Genomic DNA, 21,748 nt, shown 5'->3' on the forward strand with positions numbered 1-21,748 from the left:
AAAAAAAGAGGAAAGGGGCCACTGAAATCCAAACACAAGAGATGCATTTGAATGCATGTTAATACCAAGGTTGAAATGGTAATCAATCATGGCTGACCACTTATGATCACTGCCGACATTGAAATAAGAGGTGGCATATGAAGTGTATAAATAATGCTATGAAAACACCTCAAGATAATGTCATGTTGCACATTGGTAAAACAATAATTACGACATTATCATAATCTAAATGTTGCACAGCCCTAATAATAAGCATTTTGAAGGCTTAGGAAAGAGCAGACAGAAAGTCAAGCAGATTTTTCACAACATGAGCGCAAGTAAACAATGATTCCAGTTTTATTTTGGGTGAAGTGCTTCTTTAACACTGGAACTACCAGAATTCTCGGGAACTACTAGAATGGCCATTCATATTTGTCATGTCATATTTACATTCAAAGCTTGTATTGAAATTTTAGAATTAAGCTTTGAATGTCTGTAGTAATGTTTGTTGAAGCCATTACCCTAAAAATAAGATCTTTTTATAAAGGTGTAGTATGTAAGTTTGACTCCCAGTGGTTGAAGTAGGTATTGCACTCCTGGATTGATACAAATTTTCACTCAGCTCCTCCTCTGGCGACATTATGCAAGCACAGGTTGCCAGATTAATGTGAGTGAGCCTGACTAATCAAGCCTATAGGCTGATTTAAGGCTGATTTAAACCGTTTTTAAACTAAAAGCAACGACATGCAAAAAAAGGAATATTTTCCATACTAAAGGAGTTTTTATCCTAACCAAAATGATTACCTCAGGTGCACCTCATGTGCTTTACTCAGTGATAAATGCTAATAATGCGAGTTTGAATGACATTTTACCTTACATTTATTGCCTTATACTGAAAGCAGCAGCAGATAGCTCATCTCAGATCTAGAAAATAAAATGTCACAAGTTAACAAAACGTTAAAGAGGTTTTATATGTATTAATTAGACTGTAAACTTTACAATTTTGTTCTTCTGAATGGCTGTATTTACGTTTCTATCGTGTTTCGTCAGGTGCAAACCAGACGAAATTTGCTTACTATTGCAAATCTCATCATGTAGCATGTAGTTAGAACACGGGGTTACAAAATAATCTGCTCATCTAATGTTTACGTTCATCATATTTTTATTATTTGCTAACTAATAACCTCATGCGGAACTATGAATCTGAGTCTCATTTCGGGGCTGTTATTGTCAACCAGAGGTAGCATTTTTAGTCGCGGGTGTAAGCTTCCTGACTGAATAATTGAAATGTGCAGTTTTTCACTAAGGCAACCGGAGTGCTGAAGTACAATTGGCTAAACTGGCAGTGGGTGGCAATATGACCAAAACAAAGACAGCTATTCCAGCACGTAACTCACATTTTTATAGTAGAATTCTTGACCTTAGCATTGTTTTTTAGATAAACAAGTATGTTCACTTAGCATGTTTCTTAAATATCTGAAAACGTATGATGGTCTTTCATGCTTAGGAGTCCAAAACTTACATACAGAACCTTTAAATACAGCCTATAATTGTGTTGATAAAAATAAATGAGATAAACCAGTCCTGAAGGTGCAAACTCTATCTCACTCGCGGAAAAGATTTTTAGAATAATAAAAATCTTGGTTTTAAAAATACATTTCTGATGTTACGTTTTTGCTATTAGAAAGTAATTTTTTGTTAGCAGAATATTTCTAGACAACAGTGGCACACACAGGAAAAAGTAGCTGATGCTGAATTTAAACATTACAGTTTAATAACATTGTCATATTAAAATACATACACATTTAGGAAAAGTCAGGCTGTGTGTGAGATCAAATGATGTGCGTTTTTAGCAGTATAGTGTGGACGGAGATTTTTTCATAAATGGTGAAACACCAGTGTGGACATGCATCATTTTCGTTCTAAAATGGCGAATTAAAACTGAAACATATTAGTGTAAACGGGGCCTTAGTTCACTTTTATTTTTCCTCTATAGTATTTATTTATGCTTTCACTCCTCTATGAGACTTTACCTGTTCAATAATAAATAAAGATATTCAGAATTGTGCCAAAATTGTATTTATAAATCGCAATATACAGTTGAAGTCAAAATTATTTTTTTAATATTTCCCAAATTATGTTTAACAGGGCAAGAAAAATTTCACAGTATGACTGATAATATTTTTTCTTCTGGAGAAATTCTTGTTTGTTTCATTTCAGATATAAAATAGTTTTTTATTTTTTACAGCCATTTTAAGGTCAAAATTATTATCCCTTTTAAGCTATATATATTTTTTGTCACATTTTTGTACTGTCATCATGGCAAAGATAAAATAAATCAGTTATTAGAAAGGAGTTATTAAAATTATTTTGTTTAGAAATGTGTTGAAAAACTAAATATAGAAATTGGGGGAAAAAAATAAATGTGGGGCTGATATTTCAGGGGGGCTAATAATTCTGACTTCAACTGTATATTGTGAGATATTAAATATTGCAATGTCAGATATCGTGCAGCCCTACTTGAAAGCTCTAGTGTTAATAAAGTTCTCAAGTAAGCTTTAGTTCTAAAATCTCAAGTCGAAAATAATTGAGAAACTGTTAATGATCCAATTAGCAAAAAAAAAAAAAAAATTAAATAAATGTGAACCTGATTTCAGACATTGGCACATGTTGACAAATCCAAGAACATTCTGTAACTTTGTTGCATCTTTTCTGATACTCTAGAGACATTACAAAAGTCAGTTTCTCAAGAGTCAAATATGCTCTTCCATTAGAGTCACTGTCAATCACTTGTGCTAGTAAACGATTTCTCTTGCTTTGGTCTATATAAAAGAATCAGCATCATCGAGCGCCTCTGTCCCGTTTAAGAGATAAATGTGTTACCCAACACTGACACCACAGACTCAGGAGCACGACCTGGTTCCTCCCTGAAGGCACAATAATGCAGTAACACACCCAGACCTCAAAAAAAGCTGACCCTGTTTCTTTACACACACACACACATTGAAACTCCATCCACTCTCACCTTACAGAACTTGCTGTAAAAGACACTAGCAGATAGGGGACAATAAAATGAGGGACAGTGCAGAGAAAGAAGACACTGAAGAGATTCCCAGGATCCAAATTCAGAGTTGCGTAAGCCTGATATGAAATGTGATCCAGACTCGGTGCGCTGAGAAGGAGCAGAGAAGCTTCTTAACTGGGTCAAGTTGACTGAATCATATTCTCCAATCGCACAGAGGAGTTTTGCAGTCTATAGTCACAGCGGAGGAAATGATACAGTCTCACACCCTTAAGATCTTACTTCAAAATGTAAAATAAGGGAAGAGCGAATCAAAACATCGAGCTAAAGCAGTGTTGTCCTATGCATGAATGAATCAAAGACTCTTTCTGGAGATTAGCATAGCGGCACAGTGCAATTTTTTAAATAAACTACTCATACAAGCTGCCACTTTTACTAAATTAAAAGATATAATGTGAAAAACTAAAGCAGATTACAAAACAAGTGAATCTTAACAAGTGAAAGTGTTTCTTTTAAACAAATCAAAACAGTTGGTTTAAACAGTGTTGTTGGATTTCTGAAAAAACTAATGTACACGGGACAGTTCTTTATAGTATATTTAAAATTATAAGGGATGCAAAAATGCCGATACTTGGATCAGATATCGGTTCGATACCGCATATTTTTGCTGGATTGGGTATTGGCCAGCTGGTAGCGATCCAAATCTGATCTTGTGTATGCACTATATTCTGTGTATTTTATAAGCCAACAAAAGCCATGAAAGTAGCCTATTATAAGGGCCTAGAAAGTTTTCATGTATGCCTACTATTTGCAAAATGTTCTAAAGCCATTCTATAGTTTAATGTGAAGCACAGATGCATATTCAATATGGATTGTCATTAACAAAAAATGATTTAGTCTAATATAGGCTTTTCTGAAACTGTGAATATTTCACTGTAGTTTTATTTATATTAACATTTCATTTAACAGACCAGTTTGTGTTTTGATTAGGGTCAATAGTGGTAGCCTTTTACAGACTTTAAAGAATACTCTTAATATTAAAAAAGGAAACATAAGCTGGACAACAACAGATCAATGTCATAACGAATGCTCAAATAATGTGGCCAAGTTTACAGCAAGCATCATGTTTTTGGTTAAATTGTGCTGTCTGCCAAATACAGTAGGCCTACAGGGTCAGTTATTTTTACTAATGAAGATCTATTATTTGAGTTTATCACAAGAACTATAGAAACTCTGTATTATAAAAAAATGCACAGTATCTTCGGCAGAATAAACAACCGTAACGTTAACGTCTATATTTGCAGCAGTGGTTAATGTTGGTTGATGGCGTTGAATGTTGTAATGTTTGTGTAAACTATGTTGGTGCATTATGATGGTGTATAAGTACAGCATTGAAAACTGAAGCTTATTGGTTAATTCGATTATTACTATAGCTGTGTCGTACCACAGCAACAATCTAATTACTATGACATTTTAATTCAATTAATTATCTATAGTATGCTTCCAAACACTATATTATTTACTATAGTATTTTCATAGATTGTAATAGCTTATACAGTATAACAGCTCGATGATGACAGGCAAATATATTTTAGTTCAGTAGAAAATTCAGCCGTCTTCATGATATAAGGATCATGCCCAACATATGTGGTTATTTTCTATTCATATCTCTTTTAAAATGTGGTATAAATCGTAAAAATACAAACTTTCCTATATTTATTCAGTTTTTACTTCCTGCCCTCCATCTGAATTTCACACCATGTAATTGAAAACAACCCATTCAATTTATTTCTAAGGAAATAACTTAAGCTCTGTGATTGGTTGGCTTGGTAGCGCTGACGAGTCTGGGCGGGACCGAGAGCTGCGCGAATGGCGCGAGCGATTGTTTACAAGTGTGGAGTACCATGAAGGAGCTCCGGATGGAAAGTTTTGTTTTGTGTTTACCTCATAGTTAAAGTTGTTGCACGTCCGCCGGTTCCTGCCTCAAAATGAGCGAGTTTGAGCCACTTGTACATCCCGGAAGTGTTCAGGAACAGCAAAAAAGTAGCGAAGAAACTCGACACAGAGGAACATTTACACCTCACTGCCAACTAGCGTTTCGGAAGTGTTAATGCAGACCGACAGAGGCAGCGCGCAGAAGTATAAATGCACAGCCACGCGCGTTGCATGCGCCGTGGGTTACGCTGGTCACCTGACGCAGAAGTATAAATCAGGCTTTATAAGTTGGCTCCTTTAGCCAAAAAAAAAAAATTAAATGCAAAGAGTCGAATTCTATTTCTGAACAAACAAGCCCTAGGCCCTATTTAGTGAACCAAAAAATATATACAGCAAAATCCGAAAAAAAGATGACTCTTAAAGCCTAGTTTATACTCATGTCAGCAAGTTTACACTACGAATGTGACGTCATCGCCATACCTGCCAACATTTGTCTCTGAAAATCCAGGAGAAAGGGTGGGGGGTGTCTAGGTGAGGTAATTACGGGAGTTTTCCGGGAGACAGAACAAAATTGGATAAACAGGAGGGTTGACAGGTACGGTCATCTCTGTGCTTGTGGAGTTTCACTTTGAGTGCGCGCGACATGATTTCAGCTGGTGGAGCGCATGTTTATCTTTTTTGGAGACTCGAGCGAACAGTGCGTGCGGCGCCGCATTTAATTTGAGTTGAATATGTATCACTTTGAAGAGATTTTGTCTGAAACAGGTATGCCTGTACACACATCTTTATGATCAGTCAATGCGTGATCATAGGGATAACCAGATGATCAATAATTCTTGGCTAGAAATTGCAACAGTAGTGTGAAAGGAAGAAAGTTTTGGAAAAGTTTGAAAAATCCTGAGAGGTAAGTTTGTTAAAACCAAAACGAAAGGCCATGGCAAAAGTGGAGACCCATTTGGTTTTAATAAACAATTACAGAATATGTTTTTCCACATAGATTTTGCAGTGATGTATATATTACAATTTTGAATTTAAAACAATTTAAGTTACAAAACTAAAATGAAGTCACAAATTATTTCTTTGATAACTGGAAAAGAATATTTGAACTTATCGACATACTGATGTCCTGTTTTTAGGCTTTATTGGTGATAATGATAATGAATGTTGGACTATTATTGCCTTTTTAGCATATCAGTAGAGGACAAACAAGCCAGACGGTAATGTGTGAACTGTTGAGGGGGTTAAAAAAATAAATAAATAAAAGATTTTCCTGCCATAATAAAAATATATATATATATATATTTGTAGCGCAACCAATGTTCTGTTATCATCAATATTTTAATAAACTTTAAAAGGTAGAACTGTCCGAGATATGAACAAAAGCAAGTAACACATTAAAGAGCCCATATTATACATGAAATAAGGTCATATCTTGGTTGTAAGGGTCTCCAACAACAGTCTAATATGCATGCAAGGTCAAAAAACACTTTCATGGTCTTATAATCTGCATTTATTTTTATCTAATTATCCCAGCGACTCCTGTATGAATCGTCCAGTGATTCATTTGTTCCCAAACCCCTCCTTAGCGCGAAGCTAATCTGCGCTGATTGGGCCGATGACAGTCTGTCGCGATTGGTCGACTGCCTTCAGTCAGAGAGGGAAATGGCCAATAGCTAATCAGCAATTTAAAAAGTAATCACAGTTCATACACGCTCGATAGTGTAGGCGTGGACTTTAGCTGCCACACTATGGCGAGTGGATAGTGCCACGGATAACCGAACGAAGGAGACAGTCGTGTACTCGCCAAACCACACACACACAAAAACACACACACACCTCCGGATGACAACGCTCCCGCTTCAGCCCGCACCCGCCAGGTTTTAGCCTGAGAACCCGCTCCGTTTTCTGCCCGCCGCGCCCGGTCCCGCTAGAGCGGAGAACACAACCAAATATCACCCAGTATACAGTCCAGACAGCCAAGCTGTCTGTTTAAAAACACACACACAGCACAAAGTACACAAAGCTCGTTCGTTCGTTCGTTCGCTCTCTCTCTCGCTCTCTCTCTCGCTCTCTCTCCCCGCGCCAGATTTCTGCGGCGCGGGAATACATTTCCGAATAAATCGCGGGAGCAGAACTCTAGCACGGAGCTCCATAAACAAACAGCACGCGTCGCGTTTTTAACGTGACTTTGCACGCGATAAGATAATATATCCAGTTAACCTGATACAGTACACGCGGTTACAAGTAACAAATCACAACTAAATACATTTGCAAGCTAGAGTAAACGAGGCAACAACTTTAACCGCACGTACTTACACTTGAGAAATGTAGGAAGAAACCCATCCTGACGTCCATCAGTTACTCTTTACTGATCCTTCCTTTAACAAACTCAGATGAAGTATTCTTTGTAGCATGTAGCTTCCAGAAGTTTCCAACTGCTTGGTTATAATGCTGAGGTTTCATCTTTGGGTAGAGACTCAATATATCCATCTGCAGTGTGACTTCAATCGACCGGCATGTTTGTGTGCGTGTGTTTGTGGGTGTGCGTGTGTTTGTGGGTGTGTGTGTGTGTGTGTCTGGGTTACTGCGTCAGAGGGCGGGGCCTCAGGTTTGAAATCTCCCGGGTTTGCGCGTGCACGTGAAAAACTTTGTTTCGTTCGTACGTCATGGCGAAACACCTAATGAGTCGGTATCAAGGCGACTCGTTTGAAGCACTATGATTCGACTCTTTTATAGATGAATCAACAGTTTTAAACACTGTATTCTTACAGATTTAAGCCTTAGCTGGATACTTCACTTCACTTAGAGCTGTGTTACACACTACATGGAGGGGAATTTTCAAAAACCCATAATATGGGCTCTTTAAAAGTTTGAATTTAAAAAATCTTGAATGGTTATAAAAATTTATAGGAAACTTCCTACTATTGTTTAGCCGCTTGACTTTATGGTGGGTTACTTTTGAACGCCCCCTGTGGTTTTAAAGAATATCACAATGGCAAACGCATCAAGTATAAAAGCCTCGTCCGTTTCGTGAGGTGCACGCGCAGTCAGCAGAGGTCCACGATGCGGCGCCAGGCGAAAGTATATAAATTAGGCTTAAGAAAAACATAAATCCTAGATTTCTAAACAAATGAATTTTATCAGCTGGTCCTTTTTAGCAATTCAAGACACGCAGAGCAAAACGTTGCAGTTCAAATCACACTTTTAAAAAATATATAGTGTAAACAGTGGAATCAAATTCCCAAACACGTATAATCTAGTTCTTTTTAGTGAATCAAATGCAGGTGAACTAGGCACAATATTTCTTTTGGTTTCAATTTCAAAGTAATCCACACAATCCCAGTCAAATAACTCTAACGCAACCATCAGAAAACAAATAATATCATTTTTAACTAGAAGTGCATGTCTTACAAAAAGATTCAGTCCATGACCTTATGTTTCCTTTTTTAATATTAAGAGTATTCTTTAAACTAGTTTTTAGTCTACAAACCTCCAGCCAAGGCAAAGTGGGAATCAACATGTGCATGTATGTACAAAACAAACCGACAGCACTTTCATCCCTTTCCCTCCCTCTTCTTCTACAGGTCAACAGGTCACATTCCTTATGCTGATTTGGGCCTCAGCTACAAACAGGCAAGCTAGGTTAGTCTGTATATATGTTCAGGACATGTGTCAGACATGTTCCGCTTGACATCTGTAGACAGTAGATGGGTAGATCATCAAGTTCAGAAAACATCTGAGGCAAAATAATGCTGGAGATACACCCACAATAGGCTTTTATGACCAAACATACCAATGATGCTCAGTGGAAGAGATGAGGATCAATATCTACTTTTTAATCCTGCCTCCAGCAACTGACAGCGGATACAAGGGCAAGAAAAGTTTGGCCTCGACACCTAATATTCATTTTTTTGCATTCCAATACACCTATGAGCAAAGAGGTGAGGATCAGAAGAAAAACTAAATGATGCACCAGCTCAGACATAAACCATCCAGAGCATCTGAGGCTGTGTTTATACTAGTGTGTTTCCACTTAAAAACTGCTTTACAATAAAAACTTTCCTTATCCAGACATAAAATATGAGCTCCCTCCACACCACACAGTCTAAAACGCATGATACATGACCATTCACACTGACTGGGTATGCGCATATTTTGCCAGCATTCTTAGGCTATGTTCACAAAGGTATTTTTATAAATTGATTTTTGTACTTTGATGCATGTTAAGATAGGGATGTAACGGTATCAGAATTTCACGGTACAGTAATACCTCGGTATGAATGTCACGGTACGGTATTTATTGAATCATTTACAGGAAAAAAAAAAAACTTTTGAAAATACTCCAAAAAAGTGCCAAAAGTGTCAATAACATACAAATTAGCCATCTATCTGTTAGCTTTGAAACAGGAACTTCAATTTTAATAACAAAAAATTATTAAACCATGTAAAAAAATAAAGTTTCAATTTAGTATTGTTGAAAACTCATCACATTTAACATTTAATCACTCACTTAGATAGAGATGGGTTTAAAGGAAAATTATCATATAACTATAATCTGGTAAAAGCTGGTATCTCTGGGTATTTACAATGTCCCCTGCAACAGAAAAAAACCCTCTCATTTGGGACTGAGGTTTCTGGGACAAGAGAGATATGACTTGGCCCATGTTGACAGCAGTGGGTAACGTTGTGCATTGTCTTTCCCCCACTTGAGAAGACAAACTATGAGTGAGATAGAGGTCTCATGTCTGCATCAATCTGAACAGTGTGCTGTGTTTCTGCAGTCCCCATGACTGATTATTAGTCGTATTCCCCAACTTGCAGGCACGTGCACACATAGGGCTCAACCTGTGCAGTGCACATGCCCTTTTTAGTCTTGGATAGAAAATGCCCTTCCAAAACGATCAAAAGTGCCCCCGCGACGCGACACAACCTCCGTCCAGTCCAGCCCTTCAGTAGGCGCGCGACAACACCTCTCTTGAGTATGCGCGCTCAACCCCCCCTCGGCGCTTTACAATACGCGCGCCACAACACAGCTGATCAGAACGCGCACGACAGCACCGCTATTCAGCACGCGCGCGGCGACAACACCCGCTTTAGGTTCGATCATTTCCATCTTTTTTTCATCTCCGCTACTAGCAGCACACTCCATTTCCGCATTACTGGATCTGTAGCGACAACAGACCGCAAAGGATTATGGCCACGCCGGGGCTGATGGGAAATGAAGTTTCAGCTACCTCCCGTTCGCTTCATTCGCCTGAGCAAATTTTCTCAGAAGACCTATAGTTTTACCGAGTCATGCGACTTCGGTAATATCGAAAAAATTTAATATTGCGGTATGACGGTATTTACAATACCGTTACATCCCTATGTTAAGAGCATGGCAAACCAACAGGCGGTGATAAAAGCCCTTCACTATAAGTTCACTCTAGGGCTGCACGATATTGGAAAAACGTAACATTGCGATATTTTTTATTTTGCGATTTATGTATTTTGCGATATGAATACAATTTCAAATTTTTTTTTATCCATAACTACGTGTAAATACAATACAAAAAAGGTACAACTGAAAAAGTGTTTAACGTTTCCAGAACCCCGAATATTCAAGTACAGTAACTAAATGATAAAATTAATTCAATAAAATTAATGTTACAGATAATTAATGTTACAGTTTCCTATAACTGAATGTTTTCAAAATCATTCTATAATCATAGTCATCAAAAACACATGCATGGATATCGCAATGCGTGTATTCACAGTCACGTCGCAGGATTAGATTATTAATTCAATATTAAAAGATGTTATTATTTTAAAACAATTTATGCAATGAAGGCTGTTGTTTTATATTCGATTATTTAAATTTCTGTACCTGGATTCTGTTAAGGTGGTTGTACACTGAATGCGCTGCTCAGCAACCTGTCGCACAATGCAGCGCCATGCATTTTAAAACTCTAGACATAGATTTCTATCAGGATATGCAAATGGCGCCGCAAGTCAGCGGCTGTCTGCGATGCCCAGCTACAACTCAGGAAACTGTTCATATTTATGCCGCACCACAGACGCCATCTGAATAGTTTTATTTTAAATAACATTCAAATGTGCGCATCTGGTGCGTGATACGCGATACGTAAACTTCATCTGATGAAGTTATATTCATAATCGCAATACGTATTGCAGCCCTAGTGTGAATTCTACATTCTGGCCAATCAAAAAAAAGAAAATGGTGTGCAAGCTGACATCATGACGCAAACACTTCAGTTTGCCTGAACTCCTCCACAATGTAACTGGAGTTTTGGAAAATCTTCACCCTGGCTGGAGTTTTCAGTAAGTTTAGGATTCGGTCACCTGATACTGCACTTTCATGTGAAAAAAAGGTTTGAAAATATTTGTGTTTGTGTGAACAAGGCCTTACTTACGGACTACAGATTGAACAATAGTAATATGAGAGGGGCTTGATGCACCGGGGAATGATACGCAATAGTTGCAGAAAACCAATCAGAGAGCGACTGTGAATAGCCACGCCTTCATTTTCAAAAAGTCTGTGTTTCAATCCATCAATAAGGAACCAAGAATCAAGGAACACAAGCATTTCCAACTAAAACAGGGACTTTATCATTTTTAAAATGCTCCATTTACAAGGGTCAAAGACAGTGCAGACACCAGGCGTAACTATAACAAAACTTGCACATTGAACATAGAAAACTCACTAGTGTAAACAGCATCTAATATTTTCTATTTTGACAGTGCTCGAGTATAAAAAACTTAAAGTAGAACTCACTTTAGAACAACTATTCCAGTGCTGATACTGAATGAATCAGTTATTATTAATAATGAGGCAACTGAATGAATGATTCAGTGACTCATTCGTAAAGATATGCTGAATTCATACTCGTACTACTCCTACAGTTGCTGCCATATAAAGATATGGTCAATTTAGTCACATTGTTCTGCAGCTACAAATTCAGCTACTGTTATCCATCTCATTCCTGTCTCTATTGAACCCATCTGTTGGGATGCAACTTATTAACAAAACAATCATGTTTGATATAAAAAACCCTCAATTTTCCATAATCTCAAAATTAAAAAAAATAATATAAAAAAAGATCAAATTGTGTAAGTGTTTTGCACTAAACATTTGCACATAAACATTTATTCTAGAGATACAATCATCAACTTTGTCAATTGTGTAACTAGAAGAGTCCTATAATAAACAAATCAGTTCAATGACTAAAGGAATCAGTGTATTTGAACAAATAAATTAAATTAATAAGTTGTTCACTTGTTATCATCCAAATAAAGATACAATCCTGATTATTTAATGATTTTTACATACGGAAACACGCATAAATAGAGCAACACTAACGATGGTCAGAGAAAAAGCAACACAGTGTCCAATCAGCACTCCTGGACCACCACTCAACCAATCCAATTTGAGAAGCAAAATTAATTGCTCATACTTGCAAACAAAACCTCAACCGAAAACATTGAGAGAAAAGAACGAAAAAGACCGGACTGAAAGAGGAACCCATTGCACAAGGGTATGATGGTGATCAGGGTTCCCTGTAATTCTCCACATCATGAATCACCCATTCCTTAAGCAGATTTTCAACCACTACCACACTTTCCATGCTAAATCCTTGATCAAATGGTTCACAAATGTGCCTTGCATTTCTTATAAGAACATCTCAGTTGGGGTAAGTGCCCTTTAGCAACAATTCAGCACGACCAATTTCAAAATGACAACAGAGGAGTTCTGACACTTTGCAGATCATTAGAGTCACTTTCAGGAAATGATGCAGACAGACAGAGCAAAACATTGCCATTAGCACTAACGCCCAAGCATTTCTGTTCCTGAGATAGCATCAGCTCGCTTCAAAGTGGGGAGGCAGTGGACAGACAGAAGCCCAAAAGCACACCAGGTGAACTGTGCATGATGGTACAGGAGGAGAATGCTGATGATAACAACTGTTGAGGTCACTTTGGAAACACCCGTCTACAACGTACCCCTTAAAAATGGAATTAGTTCACCCAAAAATTTTGGTTTGCTTATTATTTACTCTCCAAAAGCCATCAGAGATGCACAATATTGCTTTTTCAACCAAAGAGTAATTACATTTTTGAAAGATATCATTTGAGAAATTGAGTAAGTTCAAGTTTTGATCATAGCAACATTTGACCAAAAAACAAAAAATGTCATGAACTGAATCTTGCGAATTTGCGTAGCTGAATCAGGGATTTTTTCTAAGTATACATTAAGGCTGAATATGTTGTATGCGAGTTGATATCACGATATATTTATTAGGTTAGATTAAATTGTTTATTAAGGATTAAAAGATAAAGATTATTATTTATATGATGACCAGGGCTGCACAATATATCGTTTCAGCATCGATATCTCAATATACGCTTACGCAATATTAACATCGCAAGATCTGCACTGTCGAACCAGTATTATAACTGACCAGTAGCCACATTTGAAAACACTAATGATTTGTGGAGTTATTGCTAAGTTTAACTATAAAGTTACTAAAACATTTATATGTGTTTTTAATCATAAATCACTATATATATTCTTTAATTTTGGTCTATTATTATTATTAATATTATTGTTATTATTATATACGGTATTATTATTATAAGGTCTTTTTATTATCACGAGGTCTAAATAATTATTATTTATTATTATAGTTCTTTATTTATTATTATAAGGTTAATTATTATAGGGTCTTTATAATTATTATTTATTTATTATAAGTCAATAATTATGAGGTCTATTATATTTTATGTAGATGTTCTCTAATAAAATCGCTCAATGTACAGAAAGTTATGACATTTTTCCAAATAGACATATTGATTTCATCTGGTGAAATTATATATTCAATATCGCAATATACAGTTGAAGTCTGAATTATTAGCCCCCCTGAATTATTAGACCGTTTGTTTATTTTTCCTCAATTTCTGTTTAACGGAGAGCAGATTTTATTTAACACATTTCTAAACATATTAGTTTTAATAGCTCATTTCTAATAACTGATTTAGTTTATCTTTGCCACGATGACAGTAAACAATATTATACTAGATATTTTTATATATGCTATACAGCTTAAAGTGACATTTAAAGGCTTAACTAGGTTAATTAGGTTAACTAGGCAGGTTAGCTTAATTTGGCAAGTTATTGTATATCGATGGTTTGTTCTTTAGACTATTGAAAAAAATTTAGCTTAAAGGGGCTAATAATTTTGACCTTAAAATGGCGTTTAAAAAATTTAAAACTGCTTTTATTTTAGCCTAAATAAAACAAATAAGACTTTTTTCCAAAAGAAAAAATATGATCAGACATATTGTGAAATTTTCTTTGCTCTGTTAAACATAATTTGGGAAATATTTAAAAAAAGAAGAAAAAAAAATCAAAGGGGCTAATTATCTGACTTCAACTGAATATCTTATAAAAATCAATAAAACACAAATGTCAGTTTTTTCCAACATCATGAAGCCCTAATAATGGCCATACTATTTTACATTTGATTGTTAAATTTCTGTACCATCCAGAAAACCATAAAGGGCAATTCCAGTGTTATAGATGTGACATTTGCAGTAAAAACTCAAAACATAAACTCACAGAGAAAGTAGATGTTAACATTAGATTGAAACATCTGTTTATATTTTCCAAAAAAACTAACCATAGAGTTATGAGATCAGAAAAATTATCTATCTGTAAAAATGTTTTATACCTAATTGAGGAAAATAAACATGCGGTATGAATGTGACCAAAAAAGTATGCAAGTTTACAATCTACGACATACTTTGTAGAAATTCAGTGAATTAAACTGCACAACTCAAAAGAAACTATGCTAATCAAAAGGATAAGAGTAGACTCTTTATAGAACAAAAATCATTGATTATTTTATTTGACATTTTTGCATTTATAAGGAAAAAATCTTGGTTATGGATGTCACATCTCCCCATTATGGATGTGACATCTTCACATTATGGATGTGACGGATGTGAAATTTTCACTTGTGTGACTATGGTAAATCAAATTTAATAGTTTGAGAACACTGACAGACATTTTTGGGTATTTTTACAGTCCTGTAAAATACAAGCCTACAAAAAAAAAAAACTTAAGGGTTTAGCTATTTTGGTAAAAACATTTTTTTTCATGGCAAGGTTGACATTTGCATAGATTTGCTCAAAGCACTGTTTATTTATTTTATACTGTTTGCTTAATTTATGCAGACCCACTGCACAGAAAATGACCTGGCCACCAAGTCGATCTAAATTAATGAAATCTTTCCAAACAGAGTTACTCAAATAATTTGGTGAAATTATATCCATATCTTAATATATATTGCAGCAAAACAAAATGTCACAATATCAGATTTTCCAATATTGTGTAGCTCTAGTATAAATTATACATTTTCTATTTCTTTTCTTAAAATCCTACAATCCCTCACACCTTAGGGTTCATTATTGCCACAACATTGTACTCAAAAATTGGATAAGTATTTTTGTGTACTAATTTCAATGACGTCAAAGTAATTACCCTTCACACAGGTCAGCAAAAAATGGCAAAAGAAAAGCCTGTAGGCTGAATACGCAAGTGTATGTTGTCACCGTTTTCTCAAATTAGCATTTTTGTAATTTACATGGAGTCGATAACGGTTTTGTCTTGCGCTTTGAAAAGTCTGCATTTTCAAGCCCCCAGAATGCCATTACCATATAAATGAATGACCGTAAAAAGCTTTCCTTTTTGTTGAAAATAGCGTCGTGTAAACAAACCTTTAAAGAAAGTCATACATACCTTGGATGACCTGAGGGTGAGTAAATAGTCAGGAAACCTTGTGTGAACTATTACTCTTAATTCCCCTTTAGACTTTTTAGTTCCTAACCAAAAAAAAAAAGTCAATGTACTCTACCTCAAAAAATCCTTTTTTTTTTACTTCTTTTTTTTCAATCTTTTCCCAACACAAATTCATAGTAAACTTAATTGTTTTTTCAAATGAAAGTGGAATGAACTAGGGCTGTGCAATTTGGGGAAAATATCTAATAGCGATTTTTTTTTAACAGATATTTCGATTACGATTTGATTTACGATTAAATTTAAACTTCAAAGTGATTTTAATTTTATTCAAGCTTCAGCTTAATAATCTGTAAGCCATGGCAACAATTCTGCGACAGCTCTTAAACTATACTTGTTTTGTTTCGTGTCTGTGATTTGAAACCAAAATATTCCCATATTACCAGTGCTGTTTTTCTTTGAAACTAATTTGTCTGTTACTGCTTCTGAAGAATTCCCAATTGTCAGAACTTTCCTGTTTGTTTTCTTTTTTTATTGTGAGCATAGTTCAGTTGCGCAACTCTGATTGGGCAGAACGAAAGTGTGCACACTCAATTGGCTAGGTAAAAAAGCCAAGGTCAGATCACACAATTTCGACACATTCCTTGACGTGGGGAGTCGTAAATGACAAATGTACATCTTGACACAAGATTCAACCGTTTCTTCCCATATAAAGTGGCATAGTTCATGACAGCCGATACCATTCCTGCGATGCCTCATGACAACATCGCAGAATGTCTAGCATGTTTATTTTCTGAAGCATAGCGGACTGGTTTTGAAGCAATTCATCTCAAATGTTATCGGGCATTCTTGTCTGCATATATTTTTTATATTGCAGCCTCTTGAGATTACTAACTGCAATGTTTCAAATTGCGATTTGATTTCGATTAACCGCACAACCCTAAAAAAACATAAAACAATCAAGTTGTACCCCCCAAAAAAACTCAAGAGTTGTGTTGATTCAGCTCATTTTAAATAAGTAGTTTGAACATGCAGCAAAAATAATATTTTGAGTGTTGAACACTAAATATATTTAGAAAAATATTGAAAACAAATAGCCATTGAGATCAATAATAGTAAAAAAAACACTATGGAAGTCAATGGCTACTAGTTTCTATCTTCTACCATGTTCAACAGAAGAAAGAACACATAAATATAGTTATAAAAAATATAAAATTATGAACAATTGGAGAGCAAGTCAAATTATGACAATTTCTGAGTGAGCTCTCTCTTTCAGGAGGTTGTAAAAAAGCACTAAATATAGCCTGGCTTTATCATCAGGCTGGAGATTGAGCCAAAGAATGGGATGGGACTCCAGAAAATACCCACAAGCACTGCATTCTTTCAGCGTTTGAGTTTGGGGCCAAAGGGCTGTAGGGTTGGGAGGGGTCAGGGTACGCCTGTGAGTTTTAATGGGGGGTGCAAGATGCAGACAAATCAGTGCTCACCCTGTGGTCACGTTACCACCACAAAAATGCGCATTTCCTTTACAAGACATGATTTAAAAGCGTCACTTACAATAAAACTTTAGTGCATATAACCCAATGTTTGACAACCCATCTCAAACTGGGCTGAAGTTTGCACCGCTATAAAAGTTTTATTCCTTTACATTACAGAACAAGTTTTCACTTTCTGACCTTATAAACTCAATATAAATACTGTAGTAACAGGTTATGGGGAGAAATCAAGCTTGATGCCAGAACCGGAGTCTCTAACGTCTACAAGGCTGCTTTCTGCACCTCAAGATTCACTCTGGAATGTTAAATTACGTCATGTATTTGGGATCGGGTTTCCTCTGGCTAAAGGATCCAGTTCACGGGAATGATCCAAAGACCCAGTTGAATGCATTGGGTTTTCATGAATACATTTGAACAGTCTATCATTTTATTGCACAACTGTTTACATTGAAACTGTCATTCTCAAAGGAAACAGGGTATAATAATGTGTCAACAATACTGCAGCATTTCAACACTCCCCTTCTAATCAATAAAGCCGTTTACTTGATAGGAAGTTCTTGCTTTGATCCGGTTCAATAAAAAGTGATTAAAAAAATCCATTTACTGTTATTTTACTCACAGACCATCCAAGATGTAATTTGTTTCCTTCAGTAGAACAAGACTTTTACTTTTTAGCTGAAACCATCATTGGGGATTCATGAGATGCTAATGGCTTTTTGACTATGAAAGAAAAAAAAAGACAATACCACAATATTGAGCTGGTTTTGTAATGAATAGGTATCAAATTCAAGAATTTTCCAAGACGCAGTTTACTGATCACAGATCATTTCCCTTCATAAAGCTTCAATGTATTAGATCAAATTTAGCTTTGACTGTGATGGGCTTATTTTTTCGGACTCGAAAATTGAATAGTGTTAGGGATGCACGATATATCGGTGGCCATATCGATATCGGCCGATAAATGATATTTTTAATGTTATCGTTATTGGTCTGATATTAAAATTAGTCTGATATCTTTAAGCCGATAGACTACATAATTGTATAAAACTGGTGCATGTATGGGTCGAACGTGGGTTTAGACTTGTCCAGTGCATTATAACACACTCATAAACCTTTCATCGATTATTTTTCCTGCAATAGACAGCAAAGCGAACATAAAAGCGTTGTCTGATTAACTAGCAGCTTCACTTTTTCTGACATTATGGTCTAATCCCAATTCTATTTTTGTACCCCTACCCCCTCCCCTTGGCCATTGAAACAGAATGTGAAGGGGAAGGGCTCCAAAATTTACCCCTAAGAAATGGTACACCACTACAACACCAGCACACGTCATCCCTTGACATCACAATCTTTTGCTGCATATGAGATCAGACGATCGTACTATGAAACATCATTAACATTATAGCAGACACTGTAAAAAGCTCATTCCCAGCCACTAGACTTTTCTGACAGGGTATTCGGGTGTCATTGAGTGGCAGAATGTTGTGAGACTACAATACAGAAGTTATTATTAGAGATTATAGATAGCGAAATTTAGCTGGCTTTTATTTTAGCGTTTTTTTTTCTTCTAAATCACGATGATAAAACACGGTTATGAATATATTAAAACACATGCTTGTTTGTTGTAAAAACTTATAATAATGACAAAAACATTCATTTGTGCATCCCCTACTTGCGTGTGCAGCCATTCTACTGTTGTAGATGTTGTACTCTGGGAAATTGTCCTACCCTATGGTTTCGAGTGTGGTCCTGAAAAATCTCTGTTTGAAGTTGTATCTAGCTCTTCCCCTTAGCATCCCTCCTTCAAGCTAAAGATAATTGGGATTGGGTAAGGAGAAGGGCTAAGGGGTAGAATTGGGATTGGGCCTACGTATTTGTATACATGTACATTACTGTAACATGTTTTATTCAAGAACATTTGAGCTGGTTTCAGTTCTTAGTTCTTTCATTTTCATTTTATTTAAAAAAAATTTTATCATCAAGTTATGTTAATTAAATCCAATTTTGTTATTTAACCTATTATTTTTATACAACAATCAAGTTGCATGTTAATTTGATATGCGAAGAAAACGATTTGATTTATTTTCGGTATGCTGATGTATGTGATATCATTAATATACATCTAATCACCTTGCAATTTTGAAATTATTGCTTTTTTTGCTTCAAGTAGGCTATTTAGTTCATGAGATCAGTTTTTAAATAAAATCAGTTGTTTACTGCATAAAAATATAACATTTTGTAATATTTATATTTATCGGTTAATATATCCGTTATCGGACTCCAAATCTTAAGGGTTATCGGTAGGGCCAGAGAGAATCTGCTGATATTTTTTGCTATTTCTGTGCAGAATTTTGTAATTAATCTGTGGAATTATGCAGAATGATTTTGGGAGTTTCGTAACTAAAAAATATATTCAAAAACTAAATAAACATAAATGTACACATGCCGATTCTGTGCGGCCCTAGTTATCGGTTACCGATATCAGCCAAAAAAATCCATATTGTGCATCCCTAACTAGTATTTAATGAATAAGCATAGTTTTAACTAAAAAATATGTTGTAGAAATGAAAATAAGTTTTATAAAATGGCCTGAAAGCGAGCTTATAAACAGCAAAGTTATTATTGTGTAAAACTACCCATATAAAACTGTTCATTCAAAGCAGTTGAATGAATTATAGAAAGGATTAAACTCCAAGAACGCTTATCCACAATGCAAGTTGGCATAGTTTCTCGCTTAAGAATGGTATGCAAACAGCTTTGATGATGATGATGATTACAGTAACAATGTAAACGGAACTGAATTTTATTTGTACAATAAACAACGTCACACCTTTTGCAGTGATGTAACAGCGCAGACATTGCGAAATTAAATTATTCGCGTGACGCTTTAAAAGCAAACAACTTCTTGGAATTGACGTGTCACTTTCCATCAGTCTTTGGCATCTTAACAAAACGTCTGAGCCTCGTATAAAATGTTTCACAATTACATGAATTTGAACGCAGAGTGATTATATTATACAAACAGACCCTGTTACAAAAAAAAAAGTTTCGTAATGAATAGGCTATCGAATTCCAGAAGTTTCCAGGAAAGATGCAGCAAAAGCCCTCTCTATTAACTCTTATTAAAAATAGGCTACTTTTTAATAAAAATGTATTTGTTTCTGATTACAAATGGTTTTATCACCTAGCAAAAGAACACATGATGTAGCTTGCCTATACATCAAATGTTGTTTCCTTGCAAAAGAACACAAGATGCTACATATTTGCAACTGCAGCAGTGCTTGTTAAAAGTACATCTGTCATAGAAAACACATGTAAATATGAAGCAGTCAGCTCAAGATACAATTTTAAGGTTTAAAACTCAAAGTTTCGTATAGGTTTCGTTTCGTTTCCATTGGGTTCAGGACTTCCCTTTCCCATCAGAGGCTCAACCGGCTCGAGACTTTTCTGCAACTTGAAACTTTGAGAAACAGTTTCTCTAAGCGCTTTGTAAAAATACCTTAAAGTCTTAATACATTTAAAGAAAACACGCCAACTTACCTCAGATTTAGTAAATCTTGCGTGGTAACACTTTAGTCCCGAAATAGAAAGCGTGTCATTCCGTTGCTGCGAAATCCACGGTGGACCAGAGAGGAGCAGTGTGGAATTCCGCCATGTCAATTATGTGGAAGCGCACATGGGGGTGTAGAAGCTTACCGTAAAACACCTAATACACTCCCGGAGCTTTCCTACACAGACCACTCACTCTTGTTGGGATAGACAACTCGACAAGAATATTTCTACACTTTTTATTTTATTTTTGTAGATTCAATAAAAAAAAATATAGGCCCATGATTTAACAACTTTTATCTTAACTATATAACTACACATATGAAAAAATACTGAAGTAGTTAATGGTAAATATAGTATTTTGTACTGGGTTGCAGCTGGTAGTGCATCCGCTGCGTAAAACATATGCTAGATAGATCATCAAGGTTATCTATCTATCTATCTATCTATCTATCTATCTATCTATCTATCTATCTATCTATCTATCTATCTATCTATCTATCTATCTATCCATCCATCCATCCATCCATCCATCCATCCATCCATCCATCCATCCATCCATCCATCCATCCATCTATCTATCTATCTATCTATCTATCTATCTATCTATCTATCTATCTATCTATCTATCTATCTATCTATCTATCCATCCATACATCCATTTATCTATCTATCTATCTATCTATCTATCTATCTATCTATCTATCTATCTATCTATCTATCTATCTATCTATCTATCTATCTATCTATCTATCTATCTATCCATCTATCCATCTATGTATCTATCTATCTATCTATCTATCTATCTATCTATCTATCTATCTATCTATCTATCTATCCATCCATCCATCCATCCATATATCTATCTATCTATCTATCTATCTATCTATCTATCTATCTATCTATCTATCTATCTATCTATCTATCTATCTATCTATCTATCTATCCATCTATCCATCTATCTATCTATCT

General features: G+C 35.6%; 1 protein-coding gene and 1 long non-coding RNA gene across 2 annotated transcripts in view; one reads left to right on the forward strand and one right to left on the reverse strand.

Annotated features, from left to right (window-relative positions):
• fndc3bb (fibronectin type III domain containing 3Bb) overlaps positions 1-20,908 on the reverse strand; it is a 136,550-nt gene extending 115,642 nt beyond the window's left edge. The window contains exon 1 of the mRNA XM_087309644.1: positions 20,768-20,908. The gene's annotated coding sequence lies outside the window, so the exon portion shown is untranslated. The remainder of the gene's footprint in view (positions 1-20,767) is intronic.
• Positions 1,978-8,725, forward strand: LOC147831079 (uncharacterized). Its single transcript, XR_015525109.1, has 3 exons — positions 1,978-6,099; positions 6,151-6,337; positions 7,806-8,725. It is a non-coding gene; the product is annotated as an uncharacterized LOC147831079 (long non-coding RNA).
• Positions 20,909-21,748: the final 840 nt, after the last annotated feature.

This window comes from Danio rerio, chromosome 24 (assembly GCF_052040795.2).
Source record: "Danio rerio strain M-AB ecotype USA chromosome 24, GRCz13ab, whole genome shotgun sequence".
Lineage (NCBI taxonomy): Eukaryota > Metazoa > Chordata > Actinopteri > Cypriniformes > Danionidae > Danio > Danio rerio.